The sequence below is a fragment of the Vigna unguiculata genome, chromosome 11 (genome assembly GCF_004118075.2).
Source record: "Vigna unguiculata cultivar IT97K-499-35 chromosome 11, ASM411807v1, whole genome shotgun sequence".
Classification (NCBI taxonomy): Eukaryota; Viridiplantae; Streptophyta; class Magnoliopsida; order Fabales; family Fabaceae; genus Vigna; species Vigna unguiculata.
Window position 1 is genome coordinate 25176150 of NC_040289.1, and position 15036 is coordinate 25191185.

Genomic DNA, 15036 nt, shown 5'->3' on the forward strand with positions numbered 1-15036 from the left:
CCCAGGCCGCTTAGTTATGGTAAAGATGGGGAACTTAAACGAATTAACCAACGAGTAAAGGGTGTTCGACTCAGGCCGCTTACTTGGGGTAAGGGTGAGAAACTTAAACGAATTAATTATGAGTAAAGGGTGTTCGACCCAGGTCGCTTACTTGAGGTAAGGGTGGGGAACTTAAACGAATTAACCAACGAGTAAAGGGTGTTCGACCCAAGCTGCTTACTTGGGGTAAGGGTGAGGAACTTAAACGAATTAATCATGAGTAAAGGGTGTTCGACCCAGGCCGCTTACTTGGGGTAAGGGTGGGGAACTTAAACGAATTAACCAACGAGTAAAGGGTGTTCGACCCAGGCCGCTTACTTGGGGTAAGGGTGGGGAACTTAAACGAATTGATCATGAGTAAAGGGTGTTCGACCCAGGCCGCTTACTTGGGGTAAGGGTGGGGAACTTAAACGAATTAATCATGAGTAAAGGGTGTTCGACCCAGGCCGCTTACTTGGGGTAAGGGTGGGGAACTTAAACGAATTAATCGAGAATAAAAACATAGAGTCATAAAGTAGGGAACCCTTCTTTTTATTTATTGAATAGTGGTGCTCGTTAAAACCTCCTTGGCCAAAACCCTCCTTAGGGAAAAAAGACCAAGTGAGGAAAAAGAGTACACCCGGGGTTACAAGTATTGGTTCGATTACAATACACATTTAGCTGAAGTAGAATTTGAGGTGGGATACATTTCATGTGTTGGGAATCTCTTCCCCAGATAATTGTTCTAGGCGATAAGCTCCTCCTCCTGCATCTTCTCGTATGCGGTACAGGCCGTCCCAATTGGCGGAGAACTTGCCATCCTTCTTTCTAGCACTGTTGGCCATTCTCCATACTAGGTCCCCGACGACAAATGATCGTGGGTGTAGATTTGCATTATATTTCCTGGCAGCTCGTTGTTTGGCAGCTAGATTGCGTATTTGAGCTTTTTCTCTGAGTTCGGGTAGGAGGTCGAGATGTAAGGCCATGTTTTGGTGGTTGTGGGTTGGGTCGTATAGTTCTCGGCGCAGGGATGGTTCGCCAATTTCTACTGGTATCATGGCGTCTGCGCCGTAGACTAAGCTGAATAAGGATTCATTTGCTGATGATTGGGGGGTGCATCTGTAAGCCCATAGGACTTTTATTAACTCTTCAGGCCATCGGCCTTTGGTGGTATCCAACCTCTTACGCAGCTCTACGAGGATAACTTTATTTGCTGCCTCTGCTTGCCCATTGGTTTGTGGATGTTCTACAGAGCTTGTGATGTGCTTGATGCCTAGGCCGGTGTAGAATTTGGCTAACTCCTTGTCAATAAATTGTCGGCCATTGTCTGTTATAATGGTATGTGGTACACCATATCTTCATATAATGTCCTTTCCCACGAACTGTTGGACTTGCTGGGCTGTGATGGTGGTTAGCGGCTTGGCCTCGATCCATTTGGTAAAATAATCAACGGCTACGATTAAGAATTTTACTTGCCCCTTGCCGGGTGAGAAGGGGCCGAGGATGTCCATTCCCTACTTAGCGAATGGCCATGGGGATAGTATGTTGTGTAGTTGTTCCTGTTTCTGATGAATAAGGTTGTCGTGCTTCTGACATGGCTTGCACTTCCTGACATGATCCTGGCAGTCTGCTTCTATAGTGGGCCAGAAGTATCCGGCTCTAAGAACTCTTGTAGCCATGGTGCGTGCGCCTGAATGATAACCACAAATTCCTTCGTGTAGTTCTTTGATGATATATTGGGCTTGCTCTGCCGTGACACATTTAAGTAGGGGTTGGCCGTATCCGCGTTTGTAGAGGTCATCGCCTACCATAGTGTACCTGGCGGCTTTAGCCAGCCAAGTTTTGTCCGCGTCGAGGGGGGGGGGGGGTTGCCGGTTTTGAGGTATTGAATGTAGGGGGTGGTCCAGTTTTGGGTTTGGGAGGGGGTGACGTTGCTTGCTGGGGTGTCGGTTAATATTTGGCAAGTGTGTGTGATGGAAGGTGTGGAGAGTGTTTGTTGTAGTAGGGATCGATTACGGTTTCTGAGTTTGGTGCTGGCCAATTTGGAAAGGATGTCAGCCCTAACGTTGTCGGTTCTCGGGATGTGTTCAACACGGACTTGTTCGAAAGCGGATTGAATAACCGCACGGACCAGATGGTAATACTGTAGGAGGATGGGGTCTTTGATTTGGAACTCATCATTTAGATGACCTACGGTGAGTTTGGAGTCGGTTTTGCATGTTAACCTCTTGACGCCGACTTCACGGGCTAGGGAAAGGCCGGCGAGGATGACTTCATACTCGGCTTGGTTGTTTGACGTTTTGAAAGCAAAGTGATGGGATTTCTCGATGAGGATGTCGTTGGAGCCTTTTAAGACGATGCCAGCGCCGGCACCCCTTGGGTTTGAGGAGCCATCTACATGAAGCGTCCACTGGTCCTCAATGGGTGTTTGTTGTAGGTTGTTGACGAAGTCTAAAAGACACTGGGCTTTGATGGGGCCGTGGGGTTCATAGCGGATGTTGAATTCTGACAGTTCCACGGCCCATGATGACATGCGTCCGGCTAGATCCGACTTTTGTAATATTTTTTGGATTGGGTAGTCGGTCTTGACGGTTATGGTATGGTTTTGGAAATATGGGCAGAGGCGGCGTCCTGCGTGGACCAAGGATAGGGCTAGTTTTTCTACCATCTGATACCTGGTTTCAGGATCTTGAAGTGTTCTGCTCACAAAATACACAGGATGTTGTGTGCCTTCTACTTCTTGAACAAGTGCTGCGCTGACGGTATAGTCGGTGGCCGTGATGTATACCAGTAGGGGTTGGCTGGTGTTTGGTTTGTGGAGGATAGGCGGTGAGGTTAGGGTTATTTTGAGGTTTTGGAAGATCTGTTCACAATCATCAGTCCACGTGAACCGGGCAGATTTCTTTAAGAGTTGGATTATGGGTTGAGTTTGTTCGGCTAGTTTGGGTAGGAAGCGAGAGATGGCTGTGAGGCGGCCAATGAGGCGTTGGACTTCTTTGACGGTAGTGGGGCTGCGCATTTCGATGATAGGCTTGCATTTTTCAGGGTTAGCCTCTATGCCACGTTGGGTTAGCATGAAACCAAGGAATTTACCCCGGTCGACGCCAAATACGCATTTGTCGGGATTTAGGCAGAGGTTATATTGACGCAGTGCGAAGAACACTGCCGCCAGGTCTTCAGCGTGTTGATGATGGCTTGGGGACTTGACAACCATGTCATCGACGTATACTTTGACACAGTGTCCTGTTAGGTGGCTGAAGACTTTGTCCATTAGTCGCTGGTAAGTTGCCCCGACGTTTTTGAGGCCAAAGGGCATGACCCTATAGAAGTAGTTGGCATCGTCTGTGATGAAGGCGGTCTTATGCATATCTGCTGTGGCTGTGGGGATTTGGTTATAACCTGAATATGCATCTAAAAAGCTAAGCACCTTGTTTCCTGCCGCACCGTCTACGAGTCGATCGATGTTGGGTAAGGGGTAGGCGTCGCGAGGGCAAGCCTTATTCAAGTCTGTGTAGTCTACGCACATCCGCCATTTGCCATTGGCTTTCTTCACCAAGACAACGTTAGAAAGCCAAGTGGTGTATTGAGCTTCTTCTATAAATCCTGCGCTCAATAACTTGTCGGCCTCCACCTTGGCTGCTTGTCGACGTTCTTACCCAAGCTTGCACTTTTTCTGGGATACGTAGCAGGCTTCTTTATATATGGACAGCTTGTGGGATGCCACCTAGGGGTCTACTCTAGGGAGGTCGGCGGCTGACCAGGCAAAAAGATCTGTGTTGTTGATGAGGATGGGTGTGATTGTGGCACGCTCGTCAGAGTTTAAACCGATACCTAAGTTAATGGAGTGGCCATTGGGGAGCTCCAGAGAAGTGGTGTCCTCGACTGGTTCGAGGCGGACATCCCGGCCTATTCTGGGGTCAAGGTCCTCGCCAGATGGGTGGAGGACGTAGTCGGCTGCACGTAGCTTGAGTTCGTGCATGGAGGCAGGTGGGTGGAGGTAGACGTTGTTGGCGAAGGGGCCGGGTTGTAGGGTAAGAGTCATACATTGGAGAATCATCTCCTGGTTGAGGTGCGGTGTACGAAGGGCGGCTTTACTAAAGCGATCGATGAACGCTCTGAGTGGTTCATTGGGTTCCTGTCTGATACCCAGTAGGGATATGGTGGTGGTTTGATGTGGGCGGCTTCCGGCGAAATGGGTCGAAAACATGTGGGAGAGGATGTCGAAACTATCGATTGAGTAGGGCGGGAGAGTGGTGAACCATTCGAGGGCAGGGCCTTTGAGGGTGGTGGGGAAAGCTTTGCAAAAGACTACGTCTTGGGATGTGTACAGGGCGACATGGGTGGTGTAGACTTTCAGGTGTTCGTCAAGGTCGATTTCGTCTGTATAGCGATCCAGGTGAATGGTTCCCACTGGGCTGAGAGAGGGGTGTTGGCGATAAAATCCGTGAATGGGTGGTGGCGTCTGGGCTGGTGAGGGGGGGCATGTGAGGTGGGGGTGGGTGGTTGATCATAGCAGGAAAGGTGGAGGTGATGTTGTGAGGAGGAATGTGGGTTGTGGGAAGATATTGTGGGTTGTAGGGTGGGATATGTGTCGTATGGAGGGCGGTGGGTACGTTGTAGGGGATATGGGTGGTAGGGAGGGTGGGGGCGGGAGTTGGGGGTGCGGTGAGCCCCGATTGACCGGATGGAAAGTGATGGGGATGGGTAGAGGTAACGGGTGTTTGTTGGGTGGTGGTGAAGGTGTGGGGGGGAGGGATTGTATTCACTTTCTTCCTCTGTAGGCTGGAAAGCCAGAGACTTCACAGCTTCAGAGGTTTCTTTGGCTTTTCCCTTCAGGTTGGGATCCGCCTCGATCCTTCGCCTGTGGCGAGAGTTCTCTTGTCTCAGCGCCTCCATTTCTTCAGCACTGCGCTTCTTCAGGTCTGCGAGTTCTTGTTGCATCTTTGCTTGACCGTCTAGGATGGTGGCCAAGTCAGGGGTGATGCTGGGAGGTCCAGAGGGACCAGCATCCGCTTGCTTGTTCGCTCCAGCTCTGCTGCGGGTAGAAACTATCTTCAGAGAAAAATGGGTACTAAAGGTGTTCGTCTCGTGTCCCACGGTGGGCGCCAATTGTTCCTGCAGAGAACAAATAAGATAAGTTAGGCACAAACATCACCTTACCATGTAGTCCGCTATCTCCTCAGTTGGCCTCTTCCCGGTCGATACGTGTTAGCTTGGACCCAGGAGGGGTTACCTGCAGAAGAGTCTCCGAAGCTCAAGTAAGTCAAAGTTCTCTGAAAGTCAAATCAGGGATTAATGAATGCGTACCTTTAAATGATGGGGTCCACGTGTATTTATAGAGCATTAATGACGTTTGACCATTTCATGGGCTGGGCCTTGACTTGGGCTCTAGGTGGGGCTTATGAGTGGGCCAGGGCCCAAACCCATGCCCTTAAGGTTTATTGGACGTGGACGTTTCCATTATGTTGAGTTCATTAGAGTGGTCGGCCTAGGTTCTAAACTTAGCGGATATGCTGGAGTAGTCGGTCTAGGCCGGCTATTTGTCTTGATGGCTTACGTTGGTGTAGGTTAGGCTAAGCCGGCCTAGGCTGGATACTTGGCTGCCTTGATATGCATATTGTTTACTTATTTGGTCTAGTTTGGCTAGGTGTGGTACACTAGTCCCCCAGCCTTGTCCGATATGAGTTGTCGGTCAAGGGTGATATGTGTTAATATGCTAGCGGAACCGGCTAGGTGTGATACAATAATGATGCAACTAAGCAAAATTGTCATAACAATACGAAATAAAAAAACCCATAACTATCACAATATGAAAAACATGAAACTGTTAATGTTTACAAATTCATGGAGTTCTTCTTACAGGGGTGTTTCCATGCCATGGTAAAGGATTCCCTTCAACATCAAGATGTCCTTCGTGAAAGGTCAACCTTCCTAAATCAATAAAGAACTGCACCTTGCGCTTTAGAGCCCCACATGCTTCTGTTGAATGTCCCGATGCTCCTGCATGATAATCACATCTTGAATTTACGTCATAATTCTTTGGGTATGGAGGTCGTACATGCATGGTAGGACAAACCTCTATATGGTTATTATAGAGGAGATCCAGTAATAGTTTTGTGTACGTCATGGGGATAAGAGTGAAATTCATACCTTCTTGTCTCGATTGTAATTTCCTTTCCCAATGGCTTGATTGGATTCATCACATTGTAACTTTTGAGGACATACAATGAGATGTGTATTACCTATTCGTGCTTTATTCTTCCCATATCCAGGACAATGCTGATTCAAATTTGCTACCAGATTCAAGCCGAGTGCAATTTTACCATTCCTTATGCCGCCCTCAATCCTCTCTCTAATTATCACTATATCAGCAAAGCTTCATCAGACACTATTTATTATGTGTTTATAAAATGTTGATTGTAGAATATTTAGGAATATGGTAACCATCTCCTTGTCACTCAGAGGAGGCTCTACTTGAGCAGCAATCTCTCCCCACATTTGGGCATATTCTTTGAATGATTTAGAGTCCTTCACCATGTTCTACAATTGTAATCTGTCAGGCACCACATCCATGTTATATTCGTACTACTTCATGAAAGCATCTACGAGATCCTTCCAAGATTGGATACATGAATGCTCAAGCTGAACATACCAGTTTAGCGCCATGCCAACCAAACTATCTTGGAAAACATGGATCAACAACTTTTCATTGCATGCATGCACAACCATTTTCTTGCCATACATCATGATGTGGCTCTTAGGAAAAATGGTCCCTCTATATTTTTCAAACTCAAGTAATTTTAACTTTGGAGCTATCACTACATTCGGGGCTAAGGACACCCTTGTAAAATTTTCAAACTCAGAGCTTCCTCCACCTTCCATGGCTCTTACCCTTTTCTCCAACATTTCTAATTTGTTATTGGTTGCTTCGACATCCACTGATATGCCAACATAGTGTGGAGGCTTCATCTCGGGTTCCTTTGTCGATGTCACATGCACAACATTTGGTTGAACATTTCCAGAAGTTTTGTAAGAGTGGTTGCCCAAGTTCATTCTCATCTCCAATATAAGTTACATATATGTGATCCTCCGCTTTTTGGGTATATGCTTGCCTCATATCCTCTTTGAGAGGTGGAATGTAACCTGAAGGGAGGCCATAATGTGGAAATATTTGGATCATCTGATCTCTTGGCTGATATGGTGGAGCCGAGGTTTCCCTGTTGCTTTGTAATGCTTTTAAGGCCTCTTGGATCTGACTCATCTGCTCTTTAAATTGCTCGACATCAACTTTCACCGCTTCTTGAGTCGCTCTTGTATTCTCAATGGTCTTAGCAAGTCCTTCAAGGTGCCACAAGTTTTATTTTATTAGCATGAACTAATGAATGCAAAAACAAATGCATGTAATGCAAGAAAACTGACCATGCCTATACAAATGGTATCAACATATGAATGCATTATTCTAGATAAGGTGAGGATGCATGCTATGGATTAAAAAACTATGTACATGCTACTATGAATAAAGACAATAAGTGAATGCAATGCAAGTTTGTGCCCTAAGAGGCACTTGTTCACTTTGTATGCCAATGTAATTAAAGAGCACCATGCATGATATGCAACTAATTGAAAAAAAACCTACATGAGATGTAATGCATTTGTCTCAAGAGACATTTATTCCCATGATATAATGATGAAAAGTGATACACTTATTTGAAAACACCATGCATGATATGCAATTAAGTGACATAATGAAATGCATGTTTATGCCTCAAGAGGTACTTATTTTCATGAGATGTGATGTATGATATAAAAATGCTATGCATGATTATGCCTCAACATGCCCTTATTCATATGTATATTATGCATACAAAAAGGTGAGGATTAAAGCAAGAAATCTCCCTTTGTGCCTTAATAGAGGTTTAGTGCTTAAGGTCTACGGTGAAGTAAATGCACTCACTAGGGTGGCTCCTTAAACTTAAGGATCAATGGTCACTAGAGCTAAGGCCTTCTTCACTATGATTCCACAATAGTTAAGTAATCAACTCAGTGTAGAAGCACGAACGAAGAGAGCAAACTCTGTAAGACCCGTGGAAATTAATTAATTAATTAATTAATAAATGCGGGTAGAAAGAGCCTTTATGTCATTAATTATTGTTTGATGTGATGTGGAAAAGTACTAGCTCAAGTGGTTGAGAGTATTTTGATTGTGTGAAAGGACTTGGGTTCGAGTCCTATGTATGCCAATTACGTGTTGTTGTGTTATTATTAATTTTAATATTATGTATGAGCATGAAATTGGTAATTTAAGCTTATATTGATTGGAGTGTATCACTAAATGTGAATTGGCATAGTGGTTATGCTTTGGCCTTATGAGTGGAAGGTCACGGGTTCAAACCTTGGTAGGCACAAAGTAGGCTTTATTGGTTAGGGGAGCTGAACCGTAATTGTATGCTTTTGGTCATATTGCATGCTTATAATACTGTTTTACCATGGATTTTCGTGTTCCACATGAGAGGAATTAGGGGTTGGGTTTTTGGGTACTGTTCTATTGGTGTTTTTACCTAAATGTATGATTATGATGGATGTCTGCACTATGTACGCCGTTATTGTGCAAATTTGAGGGTTGGGAGACTGTATTGTATTTAAATTATGCACTATGTACGCCATTATTGTGCAAATTTGAGGGTTGGGAGACTGTATTGTATTTAAATTATGTTGTATGTTTGATGCAATTGATGCAAGCTGCTTTGGTATGAAGTGGAGTGTGAATTGGTATGTTGGTTGCTGTTGTTGCGTGCGTGATCAGTGTACGAGTCTGCATTTCTCACTCAGGCGAGCCAGGGTCGTCTAGGCGAGATTAGCAGAGATGCAAAACCCTGTTGTTACGCAAGCTTCTCGCTCAGGCGACGATGGTTGGGGTGAGCGACAGACACTCTCGCTTAGGCGAGAGTGGCTCGCCTAAGTGAGGTCGTGAAGAAGTTTGCACGTGTTAAGCGTGACTTCTCATCCAGACGAGGGATTTTTTGGGATTTTGGGCGACAGACACTCTCGCCTAGGTGAGAGTGGCTCGCCTAAGCGAGATAGCGTGGAGAAATCGCTGTTTTAAGCTCGCTCAGGCGAGGTGGACTAGCCTAAGCGAGACTGATGGTTTAGCTTGGGTGAGGGTCCTTGGGTTAAGCGAGAATATTGCGGATTCTATGTCCTTTGTGTGTTGTTTGAGCTGAATTGCTGGTTATTTCCTAAAGGATAGGAATTATGTGTGTGTTTGAGGTGTTTGGGCTTGAAGGACTAAGTCCAATAGGGGTCTAGGATGTGCTTGGTGGTTGGACACATGATGGGCATGAACTGTGTAGTTCCTGTCGGCTGCTATTTGGCAAGGAGTCCTTAGCATGGTGATTACATACGTTGGGCGCACGATGGGCAAGGAACTATTGTGTTCTCGTCGGCTGCTATTGGGCGAGGAGTTCATAGTATGGTGATTACGTGCGTGTCAGGGTCCAAGTTAAGAAGGCTTGGATGTTTTACTACAGACGAGGAGTCCGTAGGGCAGGACTATGAGCAGGATAGGCTCATAGGGTGGGACCACGAATGGGTTAGTTTCGTGGGAGCACGGTGAAGTCCCAAGACCTAGATCATGTATATGACTCATGAAGGACTATGAGATCAGGGAATGGGTAATTATAAAATAATGAAACACTTTAGTGATGTGATTTTCTTTGGGATGGGTGGCATATTTATTTCATGTATATATTTATATATTGTGCATAACTCACTCTATCTGTGTGTGTGCGGTGATGATCGGATAACTTGTTATCCGGGAGTAGATGATTTAACAGGTGAGCCAGAAGATGCCTAGAGGCGGAGAGTAGGGGCTACCTGGGCTTTTGAAAGCATTTTTATTTTAAGATTTTTGATGTAACTTTAATTATGATGAACTTTGGTAAATTGACTTATAATCAATGAGATTTTATTTTATTATTTAACTTTATTATTTAAATCCGTAATATCCTATCGGGGTGTTACAAACTCTAGCTGGAGTTCTCACAATGACCACCTGGAAAGTTCATCCACTATGGCATTGTTACACAATCCCCTCAAATTCTAAGTTCATCCACACCCATGGGTTCTTGAAAAATCATCTATAAAAGAAATGAAATACCTTTTCCCACTGAAAGATTCAGGGGTAATTGGTCCATAAATGTCTGTGTGAATTAATATAAGTTGTTATTTTTCCCGGTACTCGATAATCCTCGGAAATGAGGTCCTCAAATGCTTCCTGAGCAAGCACTCTTCGCAAAATTTATTTTCAAACTCCATAGTCGGGAGTCCTCACATCATCTCTTTTTTCACCAATTCGTCCAGTCCACCAAAATGCGAATGGCCAAATTGGAAGTGCCACATCATAGCTTCATCCTTCACGTCAAGTTTTAAGCACCTCTCTTGGAATATTTTTAAGTCTAACTTGTACATCTTGTTCTTCTTCATCTCTACTCGGGCAATCAATCGATCTGACTTGTCCTTCAAGTATAGTACTCGGTCTTTCATCAGGACCAAGTAGCCTTTTTCCATCAGCTGACTCATGCTCAATATGTTGCTATTGAGATTGAGCACATAGTACACGTCTATGATTTCTCTAACTCGGTTGTTCTTCTGCAAGTACCAGATTATACCCCGACCTTTTATTACCACCATTGGTGAGCTCCTTAAAAAGATTCTCGTCCCACACATGTGATTGCTTACTCCTGTATCAAGGTACAAAATTGAGTTTTCAGAACAAGTCAAACTTAGCTTGGTATTTGATCTGTTGGACATCATTTGAAGCATTCAACTCTTGAGTTGCTCAATTGACCTCCTCGGCCTCTACCACCACGACCTCCACCTTGTCCTTGGCCATGCCAATTTTGTTGGGGAGCAAATGCTCTCTTGAAGCATGTATTGTATCATATTGGATATAATGTCTTTTTTAAACTGTAGGTAGTGATAAGATGAAGTAGTGGTGGTTTAGGGATTAAGAAGTAATGTGATGTGGTGGTCGTGGGCTCGAGGAGGTGGCAAGCTCTTGGGTTTGGAAAAAACATTTTTGTATTGTGTTATGAGTGTTTGCATGGGTGGGGAAAGGTCAACAAAAGTTTGATCTTGGGTTAGGTGTGATGGTTGCTCAATTGTTGGAGGTTTTCAATGCTTATGAGTGATTGGGCTAAAAGTTAGTAGGTGAAAAGATGCAATGCACTCTATGTGGACTAAGTGACAAAGTTGGTTATAGGATATGGGTTGTGGTTTTGATGAAGAATCTCCAACAATGTAATGACCGAATTGGAGAGGGTAAAAGAGATATTGGGAATAACAAAATTATAAGTAATTGAGCCCAACATGCTTAATGTTTTTATTTCTAAAACGATATGGACACCTTCAATGGGAAGAAGGTAAAAGGGTATTTGAAACAAGGTAGATTGGAGATAAGTATCAACTTGGGGGGTAGAGGCCCTCACATGGGATTCTTTGCCTATTGCCAACCATGACAGACAATGGAGATATAGTGATGATGGGTAGTTGTAAGTTTTTGGCTAAAAGAGGTTGTAGGATAATATGAGAACTTTTTGGATCCACTAGAACTATCACTAGCAAATTATGTATGATACCTTTAAATTTCAAAGTTTGTGGTGAATGTTGGCCTATTAATGCTTGAGTAGATAGTTGGAAAGAAGGGGTGGTTTATCTTCATCTACTTATATGAGAAAGAAACGTGAGGTTGCACATTTGTGGCTTGGGACAAATTTTTCATAATAGTTGTAACACAACCCTAAGGCTCAACGCTCTTAAAGTTGGGTTAATGTGATATGTTTGATGGGTAGAGGGATTAGTCGTTAGTTTGAGGTAAGGTACTGGCCTTTGGTGGCGTAGGTTGGGAAGGGGGGGGTGAAAAGGGTTGTGTATTGGTGGGTATGGTGTTTTAGATAAGCGAGGTTTGGTATCCCTTAATTTGCCCTCAATGAGTTTGGCTAAACCAATGACTTAAGATGATTCATGGGAAACCAAATTTCATAGGTAACAATATTTAGTTCATGTGTAGACAACAAATTAAAATAATTAAATTAAAACTCTGATATTAGTTCATGGGTAGAAATCCACACTCTAGAAATGTGACTACAATAATAGTTGAGTTATAGTGTATTGTAATTGGATGAATTAATGGAATTTGGGTTTTGGGTTTCTTTGCAGGTTAGCCAAAGTTGAAGGATGGGAAAGAGATTGTTATGAAGAAATAATTCATGAAAGAACCATGGAACCAAATAATTATTTGTTTGTTTATGAGTATATTGTTCATAAAGCTTAGACAAGCTTATTTATTTTTTGTGAATTTTTCTTCAATTTGTTTTAGATCTTGGATTATTTCAATTTGATTTGAAATTTAGATAATGTTTTAGTTTGATTTTCTTTATAGATTATGTTATATTTATTTATTTATTTTTGTTTTTCTTGAGAAATTACCCACGAATAATAGTCTGGTTGTATTATCCACAGAAGTTAAGGTGGGAAATTACCCACGAAAAATGGTTTGTACGTATTATTCATGAAATTTGAGCGGTGGGAAATTATCCACGAATGATGGTCTGTATGTATTACCCACAGGTTAACATTTTTCATGGACAAAAAATTCATGAAAAATTAAAAATGACACTATTACATACGGATCTTGAGTCGTCGATAGTTCGTGGGTAAAGTCTGATTACCCACGAAATTTTGTCATTATCCACTGATTTTGGCCGTAGGTAAATTCAATTTTTTTTGTAGTATATTAATGAAGCTTAAATAACTTTGCTTGATTATTTTCATATAATGATGGTTCAAATCGTCTCTCTAGGATTGTTGTAAAAGACTCCCAACTAGTAAATTGAGCATTCTGATACATCCTATTATACCAACTTAGAGCATCCCATTTCATGTAAAAAGAAGACATATATAATCATTTATTTATGGGCACTTGATATAATGTAAAATATTGTTCAGCTTGAAAAAATCTAATCCAATGGGTTAGTTCTATCCAATGGGGAAAAATGTAATTTAGGTGGGCGAAACTGTGGGGAAAGTAAGAAGGCATATGGGGATGCACGAGTAAAAGCATATAGTCGGGAAAAGGAGTTTTGCTAAGGTTGGAAATGGTATAGTGATAGAGGTAGCGTGGTGAGATAGAGGGGGTGATGGTAGGATTTGTGTTATCATGAATGAGTATGACGTACCATAAGGGGGGTTGGTGGTTAAAGGAAGTGAAATGGTGGATGGAACAATGATATCATGTGAGGGACAGGAAGTGCAACTGGAATTAGGGGAAGTAATATTAAAAGTAGAAAGGATGGAAACCTAAGAGAGTAAAGCTTCAATGGATGCATTCATGTTTTGAATCCATGGTTTGTTAGAGAAGTTGATGGCGAGAATCTTGTGATTCCATGTGAGTTTGCATGACAGTGAGGAGGTCATAAATGACTTTAAGTGGTTCATTTGTGTCTTTTATGGAGGGTTTGTGAGGCATTAGGTAAAAATGAAAGCACCAAAAGGTTAGACATCGCTACTATTAATCCTAATGTAGAAATACTCACCGTAAAAGAGGAGAATAATTTTCATTGCCATAATGAATACGTGAGATTACATATACCAAGGCAAGACTTAGTATGGACTCAAAACAAAGCCCACTAAGAAAGTTCAAGGGGGCTTCTCGCTGCACCCCCAACCTTTCTTCTGTACCCCTAAAAATTACCCTTTTAACCCTAATTAATTTTTACCTGCCTCGGTGGTTGAAAGTGAATTTACTTGATATTTAAGTTTTTTACCATTGCAGATGACGACATCCGTTTCAGAAAAATGTGTAACAAATGTGTTCGTTTCGTTAATTTGTTTGCTTTTTTTGTATTGCGGATGTCGACATTCGCTTCAGAAAAATGTAAAACGGATGTCAACATCCATTTCGTTAATTTTTTTGCTTTTTTTGTAATGTAGATGTTAACATCCGTTTCAGGAAAAATGTGAAATGGATGTCGACATCCGTTTCGTTAATTTGTTTTGCTTTTTTTTTTGTATTATGGATGTCGACATCCGTTTCAGAAAATTGTGAAACGGATGTCGACATCCGTTTTATTAATTTTTTTTTTGTTTTTTTATACTACGGATGTTTTAGAAAATTATAAAACGGATGTCGACATCCATTTTCTTAATTTTCATATATAATATACCTGCAAATATTTCACAATTTTATCACGCTTTTGCCTTTTGCTTAATTGAGAGGTTTGAGAATTTGCTATAAGTTTCTTCGAGCGCGTCGTAATCAGAGTCTTCTCCCAAGTCTTCCCAGTCGAAATCCGAGTCGGATCCTTCGGATTTTGTAGATATTTCGTGCAGTTCCATAGGAGAATCTTCGATCGCCATTGGTGAACGAGAGTGTTGAAAGTTTCAGCGATACAAAGACAGAGTTAAAGAAGCTGAAGCTCTTTTTTACCGTTGCACGAGTAGGGTTTTTGGTCAGTGAAATTCAAAAACAAATAAATAAATAGTAATCATTATAATAATTAATAGCAACATAAAGAATAATTAAAAGAAAATAATATAATATATAATTAAAAGAAATATAATACCTCTTTCATTTTCTTAAAAAAGCATCAATTGAAATTTATATAGTTTATTTCTTTTGTCTTCAGTAGTATTCACTTGGTGCTTTTTAGGTCCTCATGTTGTACATAAAACAAATAAGCACATCAATTTACGTTTTTTACTTAAATTGATTTTTTTATAAGAAAAAAAATACTTATGTTTAAACAAGAAAAGAAAGAATTGGGTTTAATTAATGTGCCATTAAGTTCACAGGAAAATTCTCAAAATATATCTCACCAATATTCCTAAAACACTGTCACATTTTCTTTGGCAGACTTATTATACATAATTTTTAGTGAGTAAAATTAACATTGGAGCTAATATTTGCAGGTTTGCAAAAATGCTTTCAGAAGAGAGGAGTTTCCGAGAATTGAAATCCCC